General features: G+C 35.4%; 1 long non-coding RNA gene across 1 annotated transcript; it reads right to left on the bottom strand.

Annotated features, from left to right (window-relative positions):
• Window positions 1-1791: 1791 nt before the first annotated feature.
• On the bottom strand, window positions 1792-4483 carry LOC132123935 (uncharacterized). Its single transcript, XR_009426697.1, has 3 exons — window positions 4412-4483; window positions 3859-3950; window positions 1792-1972 (listed from the first exon to the last, which is right to left on the bottom strand). It is a non-coding gene; the product is annotated as an uncharacterized LOC132123935 (long non-coding RNA).
• Window positions 4484-25450: the final 20967 nt, after the last annotated feature.

The following is a 25450-nucleotide window of genomic DNA, read 5'->3' as shown; positions in this document are numbered from 1 at the left end:
AAAGCCATTTTCAGGTCTCTCCAGAGACGCTCAATTGGGTGCGGATGCGAGGAGAGGTTTGCTAGCAGGTTGGTCAGCTCTGATATAACTGTTTCTCCTCCACTTCCATTCCCGGCCAATGAAACTGATCTCGAATCTGCTGCATGGAAGCTGCTACTTCCAAATGTCCTGCCATTTGATGCGAGGCCGAGATGGTAACCCAGCGTGCGGGGATGTTGTGGGTATCCCCATGAACCGAGCTCGTACCACCCTGGGCTGTTTCAAGGTAATTGAGCTGCCCGAGTCAAAGACAGCTTATACTGTTTCCAATTGTTCTGTGAACTGCTTTTGATGGACTTTAATTTCCGTGAGCCGGCAAATAATCTCCTGCATCCTTGGTCCCAGTAGCGTGCCGAGCGGGGAGAAAGCAAATGGGGTTCTGTGGGAACACAAACACTAAATGATACTCCAGACTTCAGGGATTTGATCACTCTTTTCTTGCCCACATTCTCCACCAATGTATTGTGGAGAGTGATTGCACAGAAAACACAAGTGCAGTAAATCCCCCGGAGAGTGCAAAAGAGCAGATACTGTGAGGCGGCGTGCTGGCATGCTTTGATGCAGCTGATCCTGGTTGTGCAGTCAAGTGTTGTGAGTGTAGAGTAGGGGTGTTGTGATATACCTGTATTGACGATAACTGTGATATTCAAAGTAACAATTATTGATATTGAGTTAATTTAGTGTGTGACGATATACCGGTATTAGCGATAAGCGTAATATTTAAAATGAACAGTTCTCTTATGATAACACCACATGTAAATAATCCATTGGCCGTACCTACACTGTAAAAAGTTGAACTATTATTTACTCAATTTTTTGATGAAACATTTTTACACTCAAAAAAATTGAGTAAATTTTTAAGCTGTGAAATCAATGAAATATACTGTTTAAATTGAGTAAATGTCAGTAAAAAAATTAAGTAAATCTGAATAACTGAATTACTTTAAATGAGAAATAAAATTAATTTGATATCATCAAAATTATAAAACAACACAACTGTAATTCTATGTCAAATAAACAAAAAATATTGAGTAGATATAATTGAAATATTAGATGAAATTTAACCAAACAAATGTGCTATATTTACTAAATGTAAAAATGAATTTAACTTAATATTGGACTATAAATTATCAAAATGTTGCATTCACTTTTTTTTACACTATTTACCCTTTAGAATGAATATAATAAAACCAAATAAAGAAAGAAACACATTTTTAATCAAACATTTATTTGTCAATTAAACATTAGACAAAATCTAAAAACAACCTTTGAAACATTTCATCCATTTTAATATTCAAGTAGATTGCAAAATTAAAAAATGTAAAGTAGCCATAAGGGAAATGACTGAACCTTATGAAACATTTCATCCATCTTAATATTCAAGTAGATTGCATGTAAGATACGATAGCCGTAAGAGAAATTACATCTTACATTGTTCCTGGTGCATACCAGCCATTTGCAGTCACACTCAACATTAAACCATAAAAAAATAAAAGCAACACTTACATCAATATTAAAGGATATTTTAAAGAATGTTGGTTAACAGACAGTTGAGGGTTGCCGTTGACTTCCATGGTAGGAATATATATATATATATATATATATATATATATATATATATATATATATACTATGAAAAGTCAATGGCAACCTTCAACTGTGTTAACCAACACTCTTTAAAATATCTTTTGTGTTCAACAGAAGAAAGAAACTCGTACAGGTTTGGGACAACTTGAGGGCAAGTACATGCATACGTGAGTCCCAAAAGATAGAAGCAGGCTTTGCTGAGATTCCCAAGATTGCTGAGGACAGTGATGCCCTCAACCACAACTCCTACATCGCTGACTGCCCCATCATTGTCCGGAAGGATGTAGATTTCTATGACCTCCTCTGCCAACACCACTTGTCCAAAGACGGGTAGATCAGCTGAATCCTACAGGCAAATTGTAAAGATAACTGGTTAGAGCTAACATTCAAACCTGAATGTTACAAGAAAGCGACAAATACACAAAACAAATAGCACCTGAAGAAGCAAACATCCTGTTCGACCAGATGACAGGTAAAATCTCAAACAAAGTTTACTAGGGGGAGGAGTTGCAAAAAATAACAGCATTCTTTTTAACAAGAGGACAGGTTAATTTTCTACATAGGGAAATTTATTTTTAACAATAAACCTAAAAGAAAAATGAAGAGACCAACTGCGAGCTTCAATGCTGTAAATAAATGGTATATGCTTTTATTGAGGTCTGCATTATTTCAACCAATTTCTTTATAAATAATCATGTTTAATATTTATGTAAAATGACAAATGGTTTTGAAACAAAAAAGCTTGTTTAATTTTCACTACTTGAAAAAAATACAACAGTTAATTTTATCTAAAATGTACAGTTATATTTTCTCTTTTTTATTTTTTTCACTAAAACAATTTAGTATTTGACTAACCAATTGTTTATTTATAATACACTTAATATATTTGTGAAATTTCTATCAAACTATTTAAGGATGGAAAATTAAACTGATCTATTTCAGGGAACACAAATATTACTTAATTCAAATCAAAATTAATATATTTAACACACTCTTAAGAAATTTTGTAAGTTTACTCAATTAAAACAATGCACCCCTCCCCCACTGTCCTTCAAATACCCACCAGGTCCGGATTTGTTGTGGAACAGCTGCGGTGACTGGAGTAATGGAATGAAAATTCAGCTTATATATCGTATTTTCCGGACTATAAGTCGCACTTTTTTTCATGGTTTGGCTGGTCCTGCGACTTGTAGTCAGCTGCGACTTATTTATCAAAATTAATTTGACATGAACCAAGAGAAAACATTACCGTCTACAGCCGCGAGAGGGTGCTCTAATGCTGCTCAGTGCTCCTGTAGACTACTACTGAAAACAAGGAGCGCCCTCTCGCGGCTGTAGACGTTAATGTTTTCTCTTGGTTTTTGGGTCTAAATAAATGAGACTTATAGTCCAGTGCGACTTATATATGTTTTTTTCCTCGTCGTGACGTATTCTTGGACTGAAGCGACTTATACTCAGGTGCGACTTGTAGTCCGAAAAATACGGTGTGTGTGTGTGTGTGTATATATATATATATATATATATATATATATATAATATCAGTCTGGCGAATTTACTAGCCAAATGGCGATAGAGGGTAGAGGGATAGACGGTTGTTTTTTCTGCATTTTTTTATTAAATAAATGCAAGGTTAATGAGCTTAAGAAACTTATTTTAGAAACATTAAAAAGCTTACGGTTTTCAAACTTTTGACTAATATTGTATGTGATCTAGGTTTCAGTGCACTAGAATGACTTTACAAAGGAGCAGGCCTCAAACTGACCGACTCCCTATAGTGGGAGCTGATTAAAACGCACCAGTCTATGTTATGTCCACGCCATTTTAAATGCTTTTGTAGTGGTGATTTAAGAGCTCATACTTGAGTTCATGTAGTAATTATGATGTTTTACACAAACGTGATCGCTTTTTACAAGACAGAATGTTGTAATCTGAACGTTCATAAATGATGTGTTTTCTCCATTGGGCATGTATAGTTATAGTTGCTGGACCACAGTTACACTAATCATTAGACTTTCAAATGGCGGTTGAAATAAACGGTGATACAAATAGCACGAACGTTAACCCACTCCAAAAAAAAACAAAAAAACTACGTTACTGGTAACTTACTAGCTAACATACTAGCAATTTACTAAGAAAACTACACTGTTATGTACACGTACACACGGTCAACGTTTAATCAACTTTTGAATAAAGTATTGCAAATATACATAGTTATAAAATGACTAATGTTACAGGAAATTCGAGTAATGCTGTTCATGTGGTTGCTGAGAAAAGCAGTCTTTCAGTGACAGGTGCCTCTTGCTTGAGCCACGAAACTTGTTGAACTAAGTGAAAGTGTGAAAGTGAAAGTGAAGTGACATTCAGCCAAGTATGGTGACCCATACTCAGAATTTGTGCTCTGCATTTAACCCATCCGAAATGCACACACACAGAGCAGTGAACACACACACACACTGTGAGCACACACCCGGAGCAGTGGGCAGCCATTTATGCTGCGGCGCCCGGGGAGCAGTTGGGGGTTCGGTGCCTTGCTCAAGGGCACCTAAGTCGTGGTATTGAAGGTGGAGAGAGAACTGTACATTCACTCCCCCCACCCACAATTCCTGCCAGCCGGGACTCGAACTCACAACCTTTCGATTGGGAGTCCAACTCTCTAACCATTAGGCCACGACTTCCCTAAAAAGATGGGCAAAATACAAACACAATTGTTAGGAAATCCTTAATATATAACTTCTGAATTAAATATTACAAACATAAGTAGTATTAGCTGGCTAAATTACATAACGTGCCAGGATATGAGAGGAGTGCAGGCCTTGCCGTTGCTAAGGAAAGCCGTCCTTCAGGTGGCTTCGATTAAAGATGACGTAAAATACAAAGACAATTGTTAGGAAATGCTTAATAATTATTAACTTTTTAATACAGTGTTACAAACGTAAGTAGGATTAGCTGACTAACGTTACTTACCAGGAGTTGCGAGGAGTATGGCTAGTTGACGTCGCTGCTGAGGAAAAGCAGACTTTTTTTTTTCCTGCGGAGCTGCACACACGATCACTTTAGCCGCGAAATTTACTCAATTTATTTAAACTGTCATTTATTACGCTGGAACTTTATTTAGGAAAATTGGTAGGAAATACTTAATTTTAGTTTCTAAAACAGATCAGTACAAGTAAATAATTATCAAATATTTCTATTAGAAATCACCAGAAATATTGAGGTTATATAAAAAATATAATTAGTTAGTTAAATACCTATTTATTTTCATTAAATAAACTTAAATTATATATGTACATTTTACAGAAATTACCTGTTGGATTTTTTATTTTTATTTTTTTAAACCTGACCCACTCAATATATCACTTAAATGATTTCAAAAGATTTTATTAAGTTAATATAGCTCTTTATTTTTGTGAAATTTACTAAGCCACTGAATCATTTTTTACAGTGTAGTTGAGCTCCCAGGTGGCAGTATTGTGCCTTAATGCTGACACCTGTCAATAAAGAAGACGGAAGTGCTCACAGCTACTCCAAGGAGAGTCGTGTTCATCAGAGTAAGTTCCCATTATTTTAATAGTCATAGAATGTGAAACGTTATATTAATGTTAACAGTGGTTTTCAGTGTTCATATATTGAAATGTTAATAAGTACAGCGTTTTCTTTACTAGTCTTGTTTTTGTATTTGCAATCAATACGACCTGTGCATAGTAACACTATATTTGTTCAAATCTATTAACAGTTACACAATTAAAACTGATCTTGAAAAACTGAGCGACCACATTGCTACATTAAACTGTAAAATGTTAAGTTGGTCACAGTGCTATGAACTTAATGCCTCATCTGCTGTCATTCTTCAATTAGGTTCATTAGTTAACATTAGTTAATTACATTAGTTATTAACATATATAAATATTATAATGGATAATAATGGACAATATTTCCACAGCATTTATTCATCTTAGATCATGATAATTTCAGCATTTACTAATGCATTTATTAAAATAACAAGTTCTGTTTGTAAACATTAATGCACTATGAATTAACATGAACAATAACCAACAATTTTACCAAAGATTAATAAATTGTGTAATAAATGTATTGTTCATTGTTCATTCATGTTAGTTAGTACATTAATGTTAACAAATGGCATCTTATTTTACATACTTTTGAACTTTTGACAGTATTCTTTCTCTTGTTATTTCATAGAAGCTTCAAAGAAGACAGAGAAAGCCAGTCTTGTGCCCTGCACTTATCAGCATTCTTATATTTGTTGGCTGAAAAAGAAAAACTTAATAAACAAAGTAAAAAATAATTTAATTAAATAAAATATTTGATAATATTGTGAATTCTTATGGCCACAATAACCGTGATATAAAAGATATAATATTGTGACAGCCCTAGTGTAGAGTGAGGTGCCAATCATCAATAGCTTGAGTCTGTAAGAGAATCAGAACACAGTGTTAGTATTGTTCTGGAGTTGAAGCTCATCTCCTTCTCTTCCTCTGCTTAAATGCTGTGCTGTTGATGAGTTTCAGGTGTCAGTGATTGGCTCGCACTCCACAGTAATTGCTGTATGAGTGCTGTTTCCTAGGCGATGCTGATACCACCTTAGCCGACTCACTATCTATCTATCTATCTATCTATCTATCTATCTATCTATCTATCTATCTATCTATCTATCTATCTATCTATCTATCTATCTATCTATCTATTTATTTTTATTATTTATTTATTTTTCTGTGGGGACATACTGTCTCCCGGAAGAAAACATCCTGGTGGTAAAGCAATGCAATTTCAGGCTAACCATTTTACCCCCAGCAATACAGACTCATTAAAACTGTAACATTTTATATCTTCCATTTGTAGCATATTTTTTAAATATGTCTGTCAATGCAACTACAATACTTGAACACTTACATCTGTTTTTTAATTATTATTATTATTTTTTTTTTTTTATTGTTTATATGAGAAAGACAACCTAGGCTCTACCTACATTTTTGCAGAACTCCAAAAACATACTATTTCGCTGCAGTTTTCAGCTGAAATGAACACTAGTGGCAGTAAAATAACTTTGATTCCTTAACACATACATTACAATTACAGCAGATTATTGATAAATAAACACCTATTTCATGTACTTATGCAATATATCAAAGCACGTTTACCATAGTACATTATTTTGTTTTTTTTTTATTAATAGATTTTCATATTTGCATCACAAAACAAGCTCCACTTGTATGGATTTTCTGATATAGTAAACTTGCTTAGAAGCTCACCTGGTACAAAGTTGCACTTGCAATGAAAAGAACTTGGGTAACATGGCATTGTTGCTTCAGAGCATGGCTTATGTTATGCTTTTGTTAACACTAATGGTTAGGTTTATAGTAGGGTTTAGTGCCAATTATAGAAGGTTTCAGTCTTCGTTCAAAATAGTAAAAGCTAGAACAGAAAGAACTGATAAAGTATAATAACAGAATAGAAAAAGTGAAGGAATGGAATTGTTTTTTTTTTTGTTTTGTCTTTTTGGATGATGCCGTTACATGCTCACATTATGATGAGTTGAGTTTTTAGTTGTTTTCAGCTGTTTCTTGCAGATTGTGAGGGATTTGGCTGTCCGGATGTAGTTAAGCAAGTCATATCACCAACTGGGTATGGTGAAAGAAAACGAGAGTGATTTTGTGCCCCTCTGCTATGACAGCACGAGCCGCCGCTCATTTACCGACCACAGGCTTCTGGAGGGGATGTTGTCTCCTAAGAGAGAGTGGAGGTTGGAGGGTTCAGAGCCTGTGGCTGTACTGAAGGCAAGCACTAATGTCTTGAGCTTAATGCGAGCTGCAACTGGAAGCCAGTGAAGAGTGATGAGAAGCGGTTTGACTTGGGCTTTTTTGGGCTCATTGAAAACAAGACATACTGTACTGCTGCATTCTGAATCATTTGCAGAGGTCTGATTGCACATGTTGGAAGTCCAGCCAGAGGAGCATTGCAATAGTCCAGCCTAGAAATGACAAGAGCATGGGCGAGAAGCTGTGTGCTCTGTTAGGAAGGGTCAGATCTTCTTCATGTTGTGTAGTGCGAATCTGCATGCTCTTTCTGTTTTTACAAAATGATATTTAAAGGTCAGCTGATCATCAAGAATCACCCCAAGATTCCTGGCCAAACTCTATGGGATTATCATTGATAAGCCCAAATTTATGGTAAACTGGTGCTGTACTGATAGGGTTGGAAAGATGAGAAGCTCTGTCTTTGCCAGGATGAGCTGCAGGTGATGTTTTTCATCCATGCTGAGATGTTCACCAGAGAATCTTTGAGCTGAGCACGTATCGGTGGATCATCTGGTTGAAATAAGAGGTGTGTCATCAACATAGCAATGGTAGGAAAAACCATGTGCCTGTTAACACCCAGGGTGCCATGGCAGGACTGCTGTTTCTTAAGCTTTAAAAATAATTATGTGTCAAATAGGTTTTCTGGCAAAAACCCTCTGAGTATCAGTCAGTCGCACATGGAGCTATGATACATTGATAAATAACTAAGGGTTGGTATAACATCATTAATTTAAAAGGTGAAGTGCACTACAAGCAGCGCAAATCACAATTTACTAGGTAAAGATGATTGATAATTTCTCCCTTTGTGCTTGGAATGATGATAAGCAACCAATAATGACATAGTATTTATTTTTTATTTATTTTACAAACCCAGTATGGAGAAATAGCAAACTAAGTATTTTCTGGTCTTTTATAGCATAGGTTTTGATGCATTTACCTTTAACAACTCTTTTAAATGGAGATTTCAAATGTCATCATCCTACTTTCCAGTGACTGGAAAGAGCTTTGCTACTACTTGAACCATCTAAAGACATGATGACAGTCTAGGAACACTGCTGGTTTAAGGGCAAATCCTAACCGTTTACGCTCCACTGGCCTGAAAGTCTGACTCAGAGCAGAAGGACATGGCACAGTCAAGGAATACCCATAGATTTATGCACAGTGTTGTGGGTTATGTGTTATAAGCAACATGAATCACATAATATATATATATATATATATATATATATATATATATATATATATATAAATATAAACAAGGTAACAATTAATTTTAATCTCACAATTGATTTTTTTCTTGAAATTCAGAATATTTATTCAGAACTATATGTATCAAAATATATATATTTTTATACTATTTGTATCAAAGTTTAAACAGTAAATAATAATAATAATAATAATAATTTGTATCTGTGACGAGTGGGGCGGGGGCCGAGGGACGTGGGAGCGAGGCCGGTGGAGTGATTGGAGATGAGCTACACCTGTTCAACCCACCGGTCTCGAGTCCCACGGAGGAGATGGAAGGATATCAAACTGGAGCGACGACAGTGAAGGACGAGAGAGGACCAGGCCTGGACTTTATTTTATGTTTTGGTTTTATTTTGTGCGCATCAGTCGTCCGTGAGGGGCTGGTGCGCTGTTTTGTGTTTATTTTGTAATTAAAGTTTCATTTGATTGTCCGCCGGTTCCCGCCTCCTTCTTCCCGACGATTACAAAGGTTTTAATTCATTACAGTGGTGCCGAAACCCGGGACAAGGAGGGACGCGCTGCTGAAGATCCTTCGCCGCTGTGGTGAATCCGCGGTGCCATCGAGCAGGCGAGGAGTGTGCCGCCATGGACGCTCGAGGTGGTGGGCTGGAGTGAGTTGCCGGGGACGGGCGAGCTCGCTGCCGGCCGCCCACGATATGGAGGGGCGGCTGCCATCCGTGAGGGAGCGGAGGAGTCGGCGCCGTTCACCAGGTGGCCGGAGCCTGCTGACATCCGCCGGAACGGCGAGGAGCAGGGAACGGGGGACTCCTGCCGGCTGCCCAAAACCGGAGGAGCCGTCGCCGTCCACCGGGCGGTGGAGGAGTGTCGTGCCGTCTGCCCAGGGCCGTCCAGTGCCACCGCCAGGCACCGCGGAGGAGATCACCCAGCTGTTGGAGGGCCGAGCAGCAGTGCGTCTGGGAACCTGAATTTTTTTTTTTTTTTTGTCTCTCGTCTCTGTCGCTCCTCCTTACATCTCCTTTTCTCTCGCCGGTGGAGTGATTGGAGATGAGCTACACCTGTTCGACCCGCCGGTCTCGAGGCCCACGGAGGAGATGGAAGGATATAAAACTGGAGCGACGACAGTGAAGGACGAGAGAGGACCAGGCCTGGACTTTATTTTATGTTTTGGTTTTATTTTGTGCGCATCAGTCGTCCGTGAGGGGCTGGTGCGCTGTTTTGTGTTTATTTTGTAATTAAAGTTTCATTTGATTGTCCGCCGGTTCCCGCCTCCTTCTTCCCGACGATTACAAAGGTTTTAATTCATTACAGTATCTTATTTATTTGATGTGATAAAAAAAAATACTATTTGTAAACTAAAATACATTCAAGTGCTTTTGCTTCAGACAAAAAAGTAGTACATGGCTGCTATAAATATTGACTTTGTCTTGATAATAAGTGCACAGTCAAAATTACTTATTGTTAATTAATAAATACATACCTACATATTTGTGTACTAATTGTATTCTTTGATTGTATAAATTGTGCTTATGCTGCATAAAAAATGACAAGACATTTAGGTTCATGTGGGTATTAAAAAGGCTTATTTCACCCTTCCGCAAACTAAGGCATTAATAAATCTTAAATCAGAGCAGAAAGACTTACATTCATATAGTCGGGACATTAAATGTTGCATAAATTGCAAACAAACAATTAAATAAATAAATAAATAATATTTACTTCTAAAAAAAAACTGAAGAAAATTAAGTGAATTTATGCTGAAAGCAAGAACAAATATCCGACTATGGGGTATGGACACTTTATTTATTTATTTTTTGGAGCCCACTGGCAGACATTTGTTCTTTTTTTTTTTATCATGCACTCACTTAATTTTGATCGATTTTGATCAATTTTGATCAAACAAGATTTATATTTAAATCTTACTCAATTTATTTAAGATTATTTAGACATTTTGTACTGAAAAACAACAAGACGTAACCCTGCGGAAGGACAAAACTTTTTTTCCTATTGCGATCAGAAGCTACAGTAAAAGTTATTTATATGTACAGTGCTAGTTTTTGACAGTAGTGCTTTTTAAGCCTTGCAGTAAACCTGGTATAGCCATTAGAATAAAAATGTTGTCAATAATTATAATAATTTAGTATTTTAACACTATTTTACAAAAAGAGTAACTTAAGTATTATTTATATTTGTTTTTTAGTTAAGCATTAGTTATTTTATAGAGTTAAGCAACATCATAATGCTTAATAATTGTTTTCCAACAGTTTTTACATTTTTTTCTTTTTTACTATTCTGTTTAAATATGCCAACACAGTTAACAATGATTTCAGAACTCATACTACTCTGTGATTACAACAGGAGCATATATCTTAAGCTGATAGCACACCATCAAACAGGAACTAAGATAATAGTCCTTATCTGTTTTTATCTGGATTCTGGTTTTGTGATGTAGTAAATCAGTAGGGTTTTACACAATTTCATATGAGACATTTATTAAAGGGTAGTTGACCATTATATATATATATATATATATATATATATATATATATATATATATATATATATATATATATATATATATATTATATATATATATTCAGTTAAGTTCTTCAAATCTATTTGGTTACCAACATTTTTCAAAATATCATCATATAGACTTGAAATGAGGAAGAATAAGTGACAGAATTTTCAGCTATCACTTCAATCCCCAAAAAGAACACTCCACCATATATGGGTGCTCTGCAAAAGAATAATAAAAGCATATTCATCTGAAGAATAAAGTAGCATCAAATACTTATTCAGTCTCAAAAGGGCTATTTGCTTATAGGCATACTGACAGACAGACAAAATGACAGAATCTGTAACTAAAACATTAAAGAATGTTAGTGTTAGCTAAACAAGGTTAAACGAAGGTAAAAACAAAAAAATACTATTACACAAAAATAAAGGAGCGCCCTTAATGATCTCTTGTACTGTATATGAAACAACTTTCTTCCACATTTTGGGTTTGCCTGTTGCTGCTACTGAAGATTCAATCCCCAGTTTATTATATATATATATATAAAGCTGGAAAAAGTTACTGTAGGCCTAACAAGAAGGCACCACAATTGTGTGGCATTATACAAAAACTCACTAAATAATAACTTCATATTGAGCTGCTTACATTTTAGTGTCTTCTATTGCTCAGACATTGATTCCAAAGTCACTGTAGAATCCATTTGTTCCTGAAATATTCTATGGTTTTGAATAAATCTGTGAAGATTTGACTCATCTGTTAGAGAATGAATCGGTTACCTGAATCATTCAAATGACTCACTCATAAATGCTCACTAAAGGAGCAACAACCTATACAAGAAACTATGTAATCCACAGAAAGAATCACTGAAAAAAATAAATGACTACAGCATATGGTGAAAATGTTTCTTTGTGAAAAGTTGAAAAGGAACATTTGAAAGCATTTTTTAAGATAGTTGAGTTTCATTCCCATTCTTCTTTTTGTAGATAGACTTATAGCTACCATGAACCTCATAAACTTAATAATTAGCACCAAACAATCACTAATCCACTTTCATTTAGCATGAGCCTAGTGTCTGACATGATGTGCACAGATCATATGAATGCTTGTACTGAAATCTATACATCTATACAGGAAGTGAAAACACATTGTCCCACCGAGTCCTTATGGGACACTGGCAAGCCATGCTACTTGTTTCTGATTAGAAAGAGACGGTTTGAGCATAGGGCTGCCAATCAATGCCTATGAATTAAGCAAATTAATAGTACATAAAAAAACACAACAGCATAAAAAAATTTTTCTTTCTTTTTTTTTTAATGGTAACTCCAATTTCAAATGAATTTCAGTGTGATATAATGTACACTGGTCAGCCAATTAGCCTAGTGACCTTGTGAAAACCATTTAGCGCTTGAAAAGTGTGTGGGTATATGTGGGTACTTGGCTGTAAGAACCATAGACACCATTCTTCCCTCCGAAATCAACAACAATGTTCATCTTCAAAAAGATAAATACTGGTCGACAGCTCTCTTGGACTGTGACAGTGGTGCAGGAAACGTGCACATTATTGAACACTTTCCAATTAGAATTCTCAAAGCACTTCTAAAAGGTCTTAGTGACATGCATAAACTGAGCAATTGCTCCATTTTAGGGAAAATAAATGGCAGGTTTGCTGGCGTGATTAGGGATTTTGAAAAAAAATATTTAGGAAGCTCGCTAAATACACCGCCCCTGAGACACTTCTCATGGCCTAGCTAACCAAGTGTGAAATAGCTTTGGCTAAGTAAGAGAGGGAACCATTAATATTGATAAAAACGGGTGAGGTGCTCTCAAGGTGGAATGGAAGTTCTAACTAAAGAAAATGATTAATGTCACCTTCAATAGATGTTAGAGAAATACATTTATTTAGGTCCACATAAACACAGTGTTGCACGCACTCTTTTTCTCTCTATGCCTGTTTACTTATATCTGTCAATATATGCTTATGTACCCCCAAAAAAAGTATTTGGGCAGTCATCATTGACATGAAAAGCCATTCAAACTCATTTTACTTTTGTAATTTGACAAATGTATAGGGTCTGAAAAAGACAGATTAATGAAGTCAGTTGAAAAAAATGAAATAAAGTGTATTACTTTATTATTGAAAAAAGCTATTACAATTAGATGAAAGAGTACAACGACTGAACAAATAAAATTAAATGAAATAAAATAAAACATGATTGAATGATTGTCAGCGTGTGTGTATCTATCTATCTATCTATCTATCTATATATATATATATATATATATATATATATATATATAAACAAATATTACATTTATTTAGAAAGGATGCATTGATGCACCACCGTCAAACTATTATCGTCATTCAAGAAAAAATAAATAAATTGTGTGCACAATTTGCTAATTTGTTCCCTCGATGTACTAAAACGTGTACACTGTTACTATTTTGTTCCCTCGATTTGATAAATCATGTGCACAATTTACTAATTAGTTCTCTGGATTTATAAATCGTGTGAATGATTTAGCAAATCCAGGGAACAAAATAGTAAATTGTGCACACAATTTACAAATCGAGGGAACAAAATAGTAATCGTGTAGATGTTTTAGTACATCGAGGGAACAAATTAGCAAATTGTGCATACACAACGACTGAACAAATAAAATTAAATGAAATAAAATAAAACATGATTGAATGATTGTCAGCGTGTATATATATATATATATATATATATATATATATATAAAAACAAATACTACATTTATTTAGAAAGGATGCATTGATGCACCACCGTCAAGCTAGGTGGGCACGGTTTCAGCAACCAGCTACCGCCTCTTTGCCCATTTTCGATTATTTGGGAGTGATGTGCAGTGACATGCTGCCAAGATGGGGATGGCCAGCTCCGCCTACTTTAGGCTTCAAAAATGATCTTCGGAAACCTGAGTGATGTCACGGACACTACCTTCATGTTTTTACACAGCCTATGATTTTGACTGCGAAATGTACAGGTTGCCGTGACTTTGCCAAGTAAGACATATTCCTGGATCAACACCATCTGATGATCCTGGATCAACATTATTGTCCAAAAATATAGACTGAACCCAATCCCAATCCCAACCCATAAACCAAACCCTACCCATAACTTATTCCTAAAATCAGTGGGAAATTATTTCTGATTAACAAAGCTGTAGAAGCATCTAACCCTGATTGTAAGCCTAAAACAGATATTTTCTGAAAAGTCATATCTCAATTCAACAAGAATGTTGATCCAGGAAAATGTTGAAATCACGCTCGCCAAAATGTACCACAGGGCAATGGTGAAACATGTTGTGACAGTCAAACAAACTACAGGCCTCTGAATGTGCCATGTGTCAGCAGCCAGGAGGAGGTTACATCTGTCCTTCAGCCTAGGGTTAAAAGCTCAAATAAACAAAAAGCCCTGTGTGGTCTGCAGAAAATATGGCCACGGCTGGGCTGTCGGCATTTGTCATGGCTTCAATGGCAAACGTATTACTGTTCGGAAACCTCATTCATATTACAGTTAGGAAACATTATTATTATTATTATTATTATTATTATTATTATTATTATTATTATTATTATTATATTCATGGGATCATTTATAAGAATTTCCAGCATTTTTCATTACATATACAATTTTCATATATATATATATAGAGAGAGAGAGAGAGAGAGAGAGAGAGAGAGTAATGGAAAATAAATATTTATTTTTATTAAACCCGTGTTGGAACTTTATTCATCTGTTTTCTTGCAACCACACTGAAAGTCAACAAAAACACATATATACCAAAATGTTTTTATTTTATTTATATGTTTTTTATGTTTTTCTAATTGTATTAACTTTCTTTTTTTATTATTATTATTTACTTATAAAGTAGTAAAGTGTTATTTTTTTTTATTTTTTTTAAGTGTAAATTTGTCAGATTGCAGGGGTAACAACTATTAGGTAGGATCTGGAGTAAGTTTACCACTTAGAAGATGCATGAAAACAACTGGATACAAGAATATGAGCCGAATTATTACAAGAGTTAATACTGCTTGTGATTAGGAGACTTTTCATTATTTTAACAAAACCGATGCAATTTGAGGACCTTCCTCAGGATCTTAAACACACAGCCTACACAAACATTTAAAAGGCACATCTCCATATTGGATTCCACATTCACAAATTAGCAACAGCTGACAAGCTTAACTGAAATCATTACATAAATTAATAGGAGATAACTATCCACAGGTAATAATCACCCAATCAGAGTAGGTTCACATCAGATCAACACGCATAAGAAAACATACTCTGCAGAACCACACATGAAACCACCATCATAGAAAATATTTAACCTGTTAGCCAGCACCCCCCATTATGGGACTCACAGCTGAAAGTGCTCTAACTAACTTATAATTGTAATAGTTTCCTACTTCAGTGTGTTACAAACATAATTGTGGTGTCTTTAGAAAGAAGACCCTTTGGGCTTCACTTTTTATCAACCAGATTTGATAATGCTCAACAATATTAAAAGTTATAGACACTGAAGTGCCTTGAATTTTTTTTTACCACTCTTAAATATTTTTTTATTTGATATAAAAATACATGAAATAAGTCCTGGAGCAATCTAGAAAAGTAATGGGTTGAAAGCCACATGTCTCATGAGTTTCTATTTCAAATCTGAATAAAATATCATGAAAAATGAGACTCCTGCAAATATTTTTCTGAGACTATGTCTACACCCCACCCCCCCAAATATAAGAAAATATATTTCCCTATAGTATTGAAGGCTTCTACAAACTATTTAGTCAGTAAACATACCACTGCATAGTTTTTTTCAATTATAAAACACTAGACATAAACTTAGACATCATATAAATGATTTATTTGAGCACTAGAAAAATACAATAAGAATAATTTGAGTAAGAAAAATAAGAATAATAAGAAAAATAAAAAAAGATTTAACATTGTTTGCCAATATAGAACATCCTGAGATTGCTAGAGATGCATATTTTACAATGAATTACGATGCAAATAAGTGCTGATGTGCTGATGGCCACTTATACAGATGGTAATAACACAAATGTGCCGAAGTAAATAATCCACTCTCTCTATTCATATAGACGCGTTCACTTTGATAGCCGTGACCATTCAGTAATAGCGATCTGATTTGGGCTGATTTGCACTCAAACAGATGGTAATCATGCACATACATTCACATTCAACATAAAACACACTCTCACATATATAAAAACTCTCTAAAATAAAAAGAAAGAAAGGAATTTGCAATCGCTGTAAGTTCCGCCTCCATCAGCTGACAGGTGCGTCAGAGCGCGTGATAATGATACATAGTTTGTCAAGATTAAATTTTTCCTGTTTCATTTAATCTATTCATAATCACTGGCATGTGCGTGTGGGAGAGGCTTTGAGGACGAGGGCGTTCTGGTGCAGGTTAACAGGTTTTAAGAGAATCATAGAAATTTTTAAGAGACAAATCCTCATTCATACATTTTGGAAACTACGGTGACCCCGCACATGACATTCAAGAAAAAATAAATAAATTGTGTGCACAATTTGCTCATTTGTTCCCTCGATGTACTAAAATGTGTACACGGTTACTATTTTGTTCCCTCGATTTGATAAATCATGTGCACAATTTACTAATTAGTTCTCTTGATTTATAAATCGTGTGAATGATTTAGCAAATCCAGGGAACAAAATAGTAACCGTGTACATGTTTTAGTACATCGAGGGAACAAATTAGCAAATTGTGCACACAATTTATTTATGCACTGAATTGAGCCCACAATTTTTTTTTATTTAATTGTTTTTCTCCTGCACGCCATGTGCAGGGCTCCATAGGAAACAGAGTTTTCAAATAAAAATAAAAAATCCAAAAAGCTTCTCATGCAATCGATGTTACCACCTTGTGAATTCTGCTTAATCTTTTCAGTTTCAAGAAAAAAGTTTTATGGTTACATTCACAAAAATGTCTTGCAACAGGACTCTTTAGATCCTTTATATTTATTGCACTTCTATTTTCTGTAATCCTTTCATTTAATGAACGGATGTTTCATCAACATACATTTTAATACATGGACACTGGATTATAAGATCACAATTTTTGTTTTGTATGTTATAAAACTCTTAATACAAATTGGATGTTTATTATCAGGATGATTAAAAAACTTTATATGTTTTGTAAATTCGGATTGCAGAAGTAAAATGGATTTTGAATGACTTTTCAATGTTGATGATGACTCTAAATATAAAACAAAACTCAACTTTATAAAAAAAAAAAAAGAATATAAAACTATAAGATAGAAGATAAAACTATAAGAATCCTGGATGAAATGACTGTTATCATGATGTCACATGGTGTACTGGTATGTGATTCCATCTGATGTTCATTACTGTTGTCGTCTATTAGACGCACAGCACATCAGCTGTGTTCTACTTGCAGATTCTTTTTTTTTTTTTTCTTGTTCATGGCGTGTGGTATATAGCCAACTCGAGGTTGCTGTGTACAGATTTTTGTAGCATAGGCAGTAAAAAATAAAAAATAAAAAAATCTTCATGCAGTGCAAGCGAGGCAGCCTAACTGTTTCCAGCACGTCCTTCCTTCTGTCAAGGCTGACACACATTAATGAGGCACAGAGCACATACAGACTTCATCATTATGTGCTTCAGGAAGAAGAGGAGGAGGGGTTTCACACTCTCTCCCCTTTTCCCCTTCATTATGGGATACATTTGAAATTACATCTGTCACTTATTTGGGTGCTAATTGGGCAAATAAACATGTTTCACATACAATACATCTAAATCGCCCTTATCAGGCCTCTAGTGAATACCTACACTGTAAAAAATGTACTGTAGAATTTACAGGATTTTACTGGCAAAGAAGTTGCCAATAAAATCCTGTAAAAATGATGTTAATTGCTGTAAAATGGATTACAGGACATTACTGCAAAGCAAATTACAGTGAATTGCTGTATGTGAAATACATTAGTTTGTAGTATTTTTTACAGTAACATTAAATTTAACTTGTAGTTTATTTTACAGCAATATTTTGTAATTTCACTAAAGTACAGTATTAACCTGGTAAAAAAGTTGTCAATAAAGTCCTGTAAATATATTTTACAGCATTTATTTGTAATTTCATTAAATTACAGTATTTAACTGGCAACAAAAGTTGCCAATAAAATCCTGTAAATACCCTTAAATACAATATGATGTTGTAATAATTTAACAATGAAACTGCTTTAAAGAATAATTTTAACAGTAAATTATAAAATACTGATATAAATGCATTATCATGAGCTCTATCTTAATACATTTACAAATGAACAAAAACCAAATCAATGATGTTGCAAATAAGTATTTATGAAAACTGTCAGAAAGACATTGCAAGGCTTTTACTGGTAAAATACAAATTTCAGTCTTTCAACAGTTAAAATATTATCATAAAAATAACAGCATCACAAATAACTACAAATGCATGTTAAAACAATAAGCCATACTCAGAGCAGAACATTAACTTTCTATAAAAATGAAGATCAATCAACAGAATTTGTATAATTTTTGTAAAAAAAAAATGTTTTAAAGAAAATTATTAAATTTAAATGCTGGAATCAACATTAAATCACAAATTCTGTTGTTTGAGCTTATGTTCTATTAAATTAAGAAGATGAGCACACACATGAGGGTTGTCGCTCTTCTCTGAGACTTTTCCACTTGTTTTGCCTCCATGTGTCCATCTTGTATCCAGTGAGGGTTGTGATTCCAAGAAAACATCTGCACATAAAAACAAGCAGAAGCATCAGGATAAAGTTAACTATTGAATGAAACTAGCTCAATAAAATAAATGTCAAAATGCCACTTCAGAACGAGCTTTATGAGCTTTATTGCCAGGTATGTTTACACATACGAGGAATTTGTTTTCGTGACAGAAGCTCCGCAGTACAACAGAATGACAGCGACAGAACATAAAACACATAATAAAAGAATATAAAAATACAAAAAATACAAATAAGTAGATAAGGAATGACAATATACAAATTGACAATTGTAGGCAGGTATATTACAAAAATGCAGTTATGTATGTACATGTATATTATGTGCAAAATGTAAGTGTATACTAAGTATGTGTGTTAGATAAATTAAGTGTATGTGTATATAAATATAAAGTGTAGTGTGTTCAGTGTGTTCAGTGTGTATCAGCTGTTCATAAGATGGATTGCCTGAGGGAAGAAGCTGTCCCTGTGTCTGGTCGTTCTGGTGCTCAGTGCTCTGTAGCGTCGACCAGATGGCAACAGTTCAAAGAGGGAGTGTGCTGGATGTGAGGAGTCCAGAGTGATTTTAACAGCCCTTTTGCTCACTCTGGATAAGTACAGTTCTTGAATAGATGGGAGAGTTGAACCGATGATTCGCTCAGCAGTCCGGACTACCCTCTGTAGTCTTCTGAGGTCAGATTTAGAAGCTGAGCTGAACCAGACAGTTACTGAAGTGCAGAGGATGGATTCGATGATGGTGGAGTAGAACTGTTTCAGCAGCTCCTGTGGCAGGTTAAACTTCCGCAGCTGGCGAAGGAAGTACAACCTCTGCTGGGCCTTTTTCACAATGGAGTCAATGTGAATGTCCCACTTCAGGTCCTGAGAGATAGTGGTGCCCAGGAACCTGAATGACTCCACTGCAGTCACAGTGCTGTTCATGATGGTGAGTTGGGGGAGTGCAGGTGGGTTTCTCCTGAAGTCCACGATCATCTCCACTGTTTTGAGCGTGTTAAGCTCCAGGTTGTTGAGAGTGCACCAGACAGCCAGCTCTTTAACCTCCTGCCTGTAAGCAGACTCGTCACCGTCCTGAATGAGGCCGATGAGTGTGGTGTCGTCTGCAAACTTCAGGAGCTTGACAGAGGGGTCCTTAGATGTGCAATCGTTAGTGTACAGGGAGAAGAGCAGTGGGGAGAGAACGCAGCCCTGGGGAGCTCCGGTGCTGATTGTACGGGTGCTGGATGTGTATTTTCCCAGCCTCACTAGCTGCTGCCTGTCTGTCAGGAAGCTGTTGATCCACTGACAGACGGAGGTGGGCACGGAGAGCTGAGTTAGTTTGGGCATGAGGAGGTTTGGCATGATCGTGTTAAAAGCCGAGCTGAAGTCCACAAACAGGATCCTCACATAGGTCCCCGGTCTGTCTAGGTGTTGCAGAACATAATGCAGTCCAATGTTTACTGCATCGTCCACAGACCTGTTTGCTCTGTAGGCAAACTGAAGAGGATCCAGCAAGGGTCCAGTGATGTCCTTCAGGTGAGCCAGCACCAGTTTTTCAAATGACTTCATGACTACGGATGTTAAAGCCACAGGCCTGTAGTCATTTAGTCCTGTAATTTTGGGTTTCTTGGGGATGGGGATGATGGTGGAGCGTTTTAAGCATGAAGGGACTTCGCACAGCTCCAGCGATCTGTTGAAGATCTTTGTGAAGATGGGGGCCAGCTGGTCAGCACAGGATTTCAGACAGGCTGGTGTAACACAATCTGGGCCTGGTGCTTTTTTCCTTTTCTGCTTCCGGAAGACCTGGCGCACCGCATCCACGCTGATCTGTATTGCAGGTGTGGGGGAGAGGGGGGATGCAGGAGGTGTGAATGGTGAGAGTGCTTGATTGGAGAGGTGTTCAGGATGGGTTGCAGGAGCTGTTAATGGTGTGAACGGTGTGAACTTATACAATACAATCAGCATTTACCAGTACCGTATTTTCAAAAATACGTCATGATGAGGAAAAAACATATATAAGTCGCACCGGACTATAAGTCGCATTTATTTAGACCCAAGAACCAAGAGAAAACATTACCATCTACAGCCGCGAGAGGGCGCTATATGCTGCTTAGTGTAGACTACAGGAGCAATAAGCAGCACAGAGCCCCTCTCGCGGCTGTAGACGGTAATGTTTTCTGTTAGTTCATTTCTCTTGGTTCATGTCAAATTCATTTTGATAAATAAGTCGCACCTGACTATAAGTCGCAGGACCAGCCAAACTATGAAAAAAAGTGCGACTTATAGTCCGGAAAATACGGTACTTAAAAGGTTACTCCATTCTTTGTTCATCTTCGGAACACAATTTAAGATATTTTGGATGCAACCGGGAAGATTGTGACCGTCCCATAGACTCTCCAGTAAATACCACTGTCAAGGCCCAGAAAAGAATGAAAGACATCATCAGAACAGTACATCAGTGATTCAACCGTAACGTTATGAAGCAACGACAATACTTTTTGTATGCAAAGAAAACAAAAATAACGATTTATTCAATAATTCGCCTCATCTGCGTCAGTGTAGTGCCATTTTGGAGAGTATCTGTTGGACACACACTACATACGCTGTTCTGTGTCAGGTGGGTCACATGGACACGCTTTTAATGTTTATTTATGCTTTGATTTGAACAAAAACAAAAATAAAGTCTTTGTTGAATAAAGTTGTTCTTTTTATTTTCTTTGCATACAAAAAGTATTCTCGTAGCTTCGTTAAATTACAGTTGAACCTCTGATGGCAGATGGACTATTCTGATGATGCTTTTCATACTTTTCTGGGCTTAGACATTGTTCATTGTTTGGCAGTCAGTGGGACAGACGCAAGCCTCCCGGTTCTCATCTGAAATATCTTAAATTGTGTTCTGAAGACGAACAAAGCTTTTACGGATTTGAAACGACATTAACCACTGTTAATCACATTAACAGTGATTAATGACCATATTGTTATTATGGGGTTGAGTAACCCTTTAAACTAAATAAGTAACCTTTTTCGCAAATGAAATTACTTAAGTAAAACTTGTTACCTTTAAAAAAATTGTGCAAGTGTGCAAAAGATGCCTGCTCCCAGGACGCCAGACTGAAGTCATAATAAGACTTCAAATCCAGCTACAAAGTTGAGGTATGAATTCACAACCATCTGACCCTCAAATAGTCAAAAGCCAATGGGTGGACCTGAAATTAAGAAATGTAAGCAATAATGTAACCTACAATGCAGTATTTCAATATAAAATGTAATTTAAATTACAATTTTATCAAATAATTTAAAGAATTAATACATTACCTAATAAAATCAGCTTCAGAGTCTTGAAGCATCAAACATTTCTCCACATCAGCACCTACAAGACATAAATAAAATAATCTTGTGATTTATTTAAGGCATTTACATAAATGAGACCAAAATTAACACCCAAAATGGCATATATTTTAGAATAAACAAACTATTATAAATTATATAAATTATAATTATAAATTATAATATTACATTGTAGAACTGTACCACCAATAAAATTAAATAATTTACAGTGAAAAATTACAACTGTGTAATGACATTAATGTTTTACATTAATTTTTGAAAATACAATTAATAAATGTTGGAAAAATGCAATGATACTTTTTAAACGTGAAACTAAACCGCCAAAAGGTGGCAGCAAATAACTTAATGAGTGAATCAACTGAGTCATTCATTGAACCGATCCGTTCAAAAAGCTGAATCATTCAGCAAAAACACCACTTAGTTTTTGTTTGAGGATGAGCAAAATAGTTTTGCTTTGGTCTTTGTTTAGAGCTATTTTCGTTGGTGAAATAGAACAACAGTTAATATTGTGTCTGAAAAAGTAAGTAACTTGTTAACCAATTGTTTATTGAACTATGTATTTGCAATCGTGATACTCACGAATACAGCTCACTTGTGATGCTACTTATATCATATGTTATAAATAAACTCAACAGTTGAACATTTACCTCATGTATTTTCCGTGAGTTTATGTGTGCCATTAAGCTTGTTTTGATGTTGAATGAAACGTTAATATAATCAGAATCAGTCTCGCGTTTCGATGCTTCCTCTGTTTTTTTTTCCCAAGGTTTTTTTTTTTTAAATCAGGCTAACTTGTCCAGTTGGGCATATAAAGATGTCTTTCACTTATTATACTAAGGCGTCACGTCAATATGGGACAGTTGAACACATATAAACAAATGAACACATATAACAAATGAAATTTTACATATTTTGCTGATCGTCAGTTATTTCGACAGATAGTAGTTACTATGACAATCGTTCGCATTGGGCTTTATGATAAAAGTTAGGTAAACACTACTTTAAATGCTCTCAATATGAAAATGTAACTTCCAAAAATCGAAAATTTAGCCTAACTATGCTATGATGGCAATTTCCAGTTTACTGCACATAAGTTACCAAGGCCACTTGTCTAAATGTCAGGATAGGAGGCTATTGTGACATGATATCGCTTATACATTAATTTAAATATAATAAAGGTATATTTCTTAAGTATAATTAAGTGAACTTACCAGGAATTATTAATAAAGCCTCTAATCTTCAATCGTTTTCGCACTGCTCCAGTCGGCTGGGTTTCAGATTTGAATGATGCGGGCGCAATCCCATAATGCCACACTACAGTAAGTTAGTGTAAAAAGCAGGAACTACAGTGACAACACCTGCTTCTTGTAAATGAATTACAGTTGACGTGGAAATATACTGCTAACAACTGTAAAACCTTATTTAACCCATAATGCATTGCGAATTACAGCTGCATCTTGTAAAATGTTTATACAGTAAAATTCTGTAAAATTTTGCTGTAGAAACTACAGCAATTTTTTACAGTGTACAGTATGTTCTCTGTAATGCATTATGGGAGGAAAGAGACAGTGTCTTGTGTCAGTGCTTCATTTGTTTACTGTGTCATATTGTGTGGCCAGTGCTATGCAGGAGAACACGTGTTTTCACACTGTTCAATTGTCCTGTATCAAGCAAGTCAATAAGGCCACAGGAAGTCACAGGACAATAAACAGAGACTTTGATGAACTTCTTGATCCACCGATGTGTCAAGATCTGTTTTCCCTTGTAAATGCCTGATACAGGACCGCCGCTCCCTATACGCAGAGTATGCAGTTAAAAAAAATAATATTATTTCTATATTAAAATTAACTTATGGATTTACATAAATACAAACATGAAAATACATAATACAAAATGCATTTTATGTTGAAAGCAGTAGTCAATAGGCTAAACACGCGACATGCTATTCCGGCCTCTGTGCCCGCTCCCATCCTCACGTCATGTTTGCAGCTGACACCAAATGATCAAAATTAATGGCCAAATATGCACGAAAAAAAAAAAAATCATCAGTAGTCCAGCACTGAAAAAAGAAACTAAAGAAGCCCACGATGAAGCCCATGTACCATATTTCATGTATGTTATAATCCTGTGAAACATTTTTTGGCTGCTGATGTTAATCATTTATTAACGTTAATTAATGTTTTAATTATCATATGAGCTCACTGACGACTTCACCTCCAGAAAAAGGAGGAGTGTGCCTTTGTAAATTCAGAAATTTCAGTGTTGATTTCCGTAGTGTCTGGCAGAAGCTATATACACTCACTCCACTAAATATAATTTACACTCAATGCGATATTACTGCATACAGTTTTATAATTTACCACAATATTGAGGTGCAGATAATTGGCACAATTTTAAATAAGTATCATAAATAGCAAAAAAAAAAAAAAGCTATTTTCATTTAGTCTAAATAGCCTCTATCGCTATTTACACAGTGCAGATACTGCTGTTGATTTTTGATTACATTTATTATTGTTTATTTTGATATTTAATCTTTTAAAATTACGTACTGTATTTAATGTGTGTAATTTTAGTTTGTATAACATACTTTAATTACAATTCATTTATTTATTAATTGTTATGATTTATTAAAGTTCTATTTTGACCCCTAATGTATAGTAGAGTTTGTACTTCTTTTTTTTGTTCATAATATTTGGGGGAGGGGCACGAAAGGCCATCCTGTCTTCAGGTCTCTGACAAGTGAAACAGCAGCAACGAGCAACAGCCAATGATATTGCAAGAAGGAAAAGAAAAAGAGAAGGGTTGAGGCACAGGGAAATAAGAGCCATAAAAGCCCATCAACCTACTGGCCTCTTGCCAACCATTGTCTTACCGTATTTTTTTTATTTTTTATTTATTTTTTTCCCAAAATGACAAATAAGAGGGTCCACAGATTTATTTGCCTTTTTAAAAAATAGTCCAAAATACAAGTTCTAACTTTTTATTGTGTTGGTTTTATTTTTATTCATTTTATATTGTGAAAAAAACGTGAATGTGCACAAGGCAAAATGCTTCATTTTTTCCCAGTAGGCTTAAGATTTATAATCATCTCCTCTCCTCTCTTTCCACACTAATCTGACTCCCAGTGCCCCCACCCTTATCCTAAACAATTTTAATCAGCCGCCTCATTGA

This window comes from Carassius carassius, chromosome 42 (genome assembly GCF_963082965.1).
Source record: "Carassius carassius chromosome 42, fCarCar2.1, whole genome shotgun sequence".
In the NCBI taxonomy this organism is placed as follows: domain Eukaryota; kingdom Metazoa; phylum Chordata; class Actinopteri; order Cypriniformes; family Cyprinidae; genus Carassius; species Carassius carassius.
The sequence above is the reverse complement of the archived record's forward strand: the minus strand, read 5'-3'. Positions and strand labels throughout refer to the sequence as shown.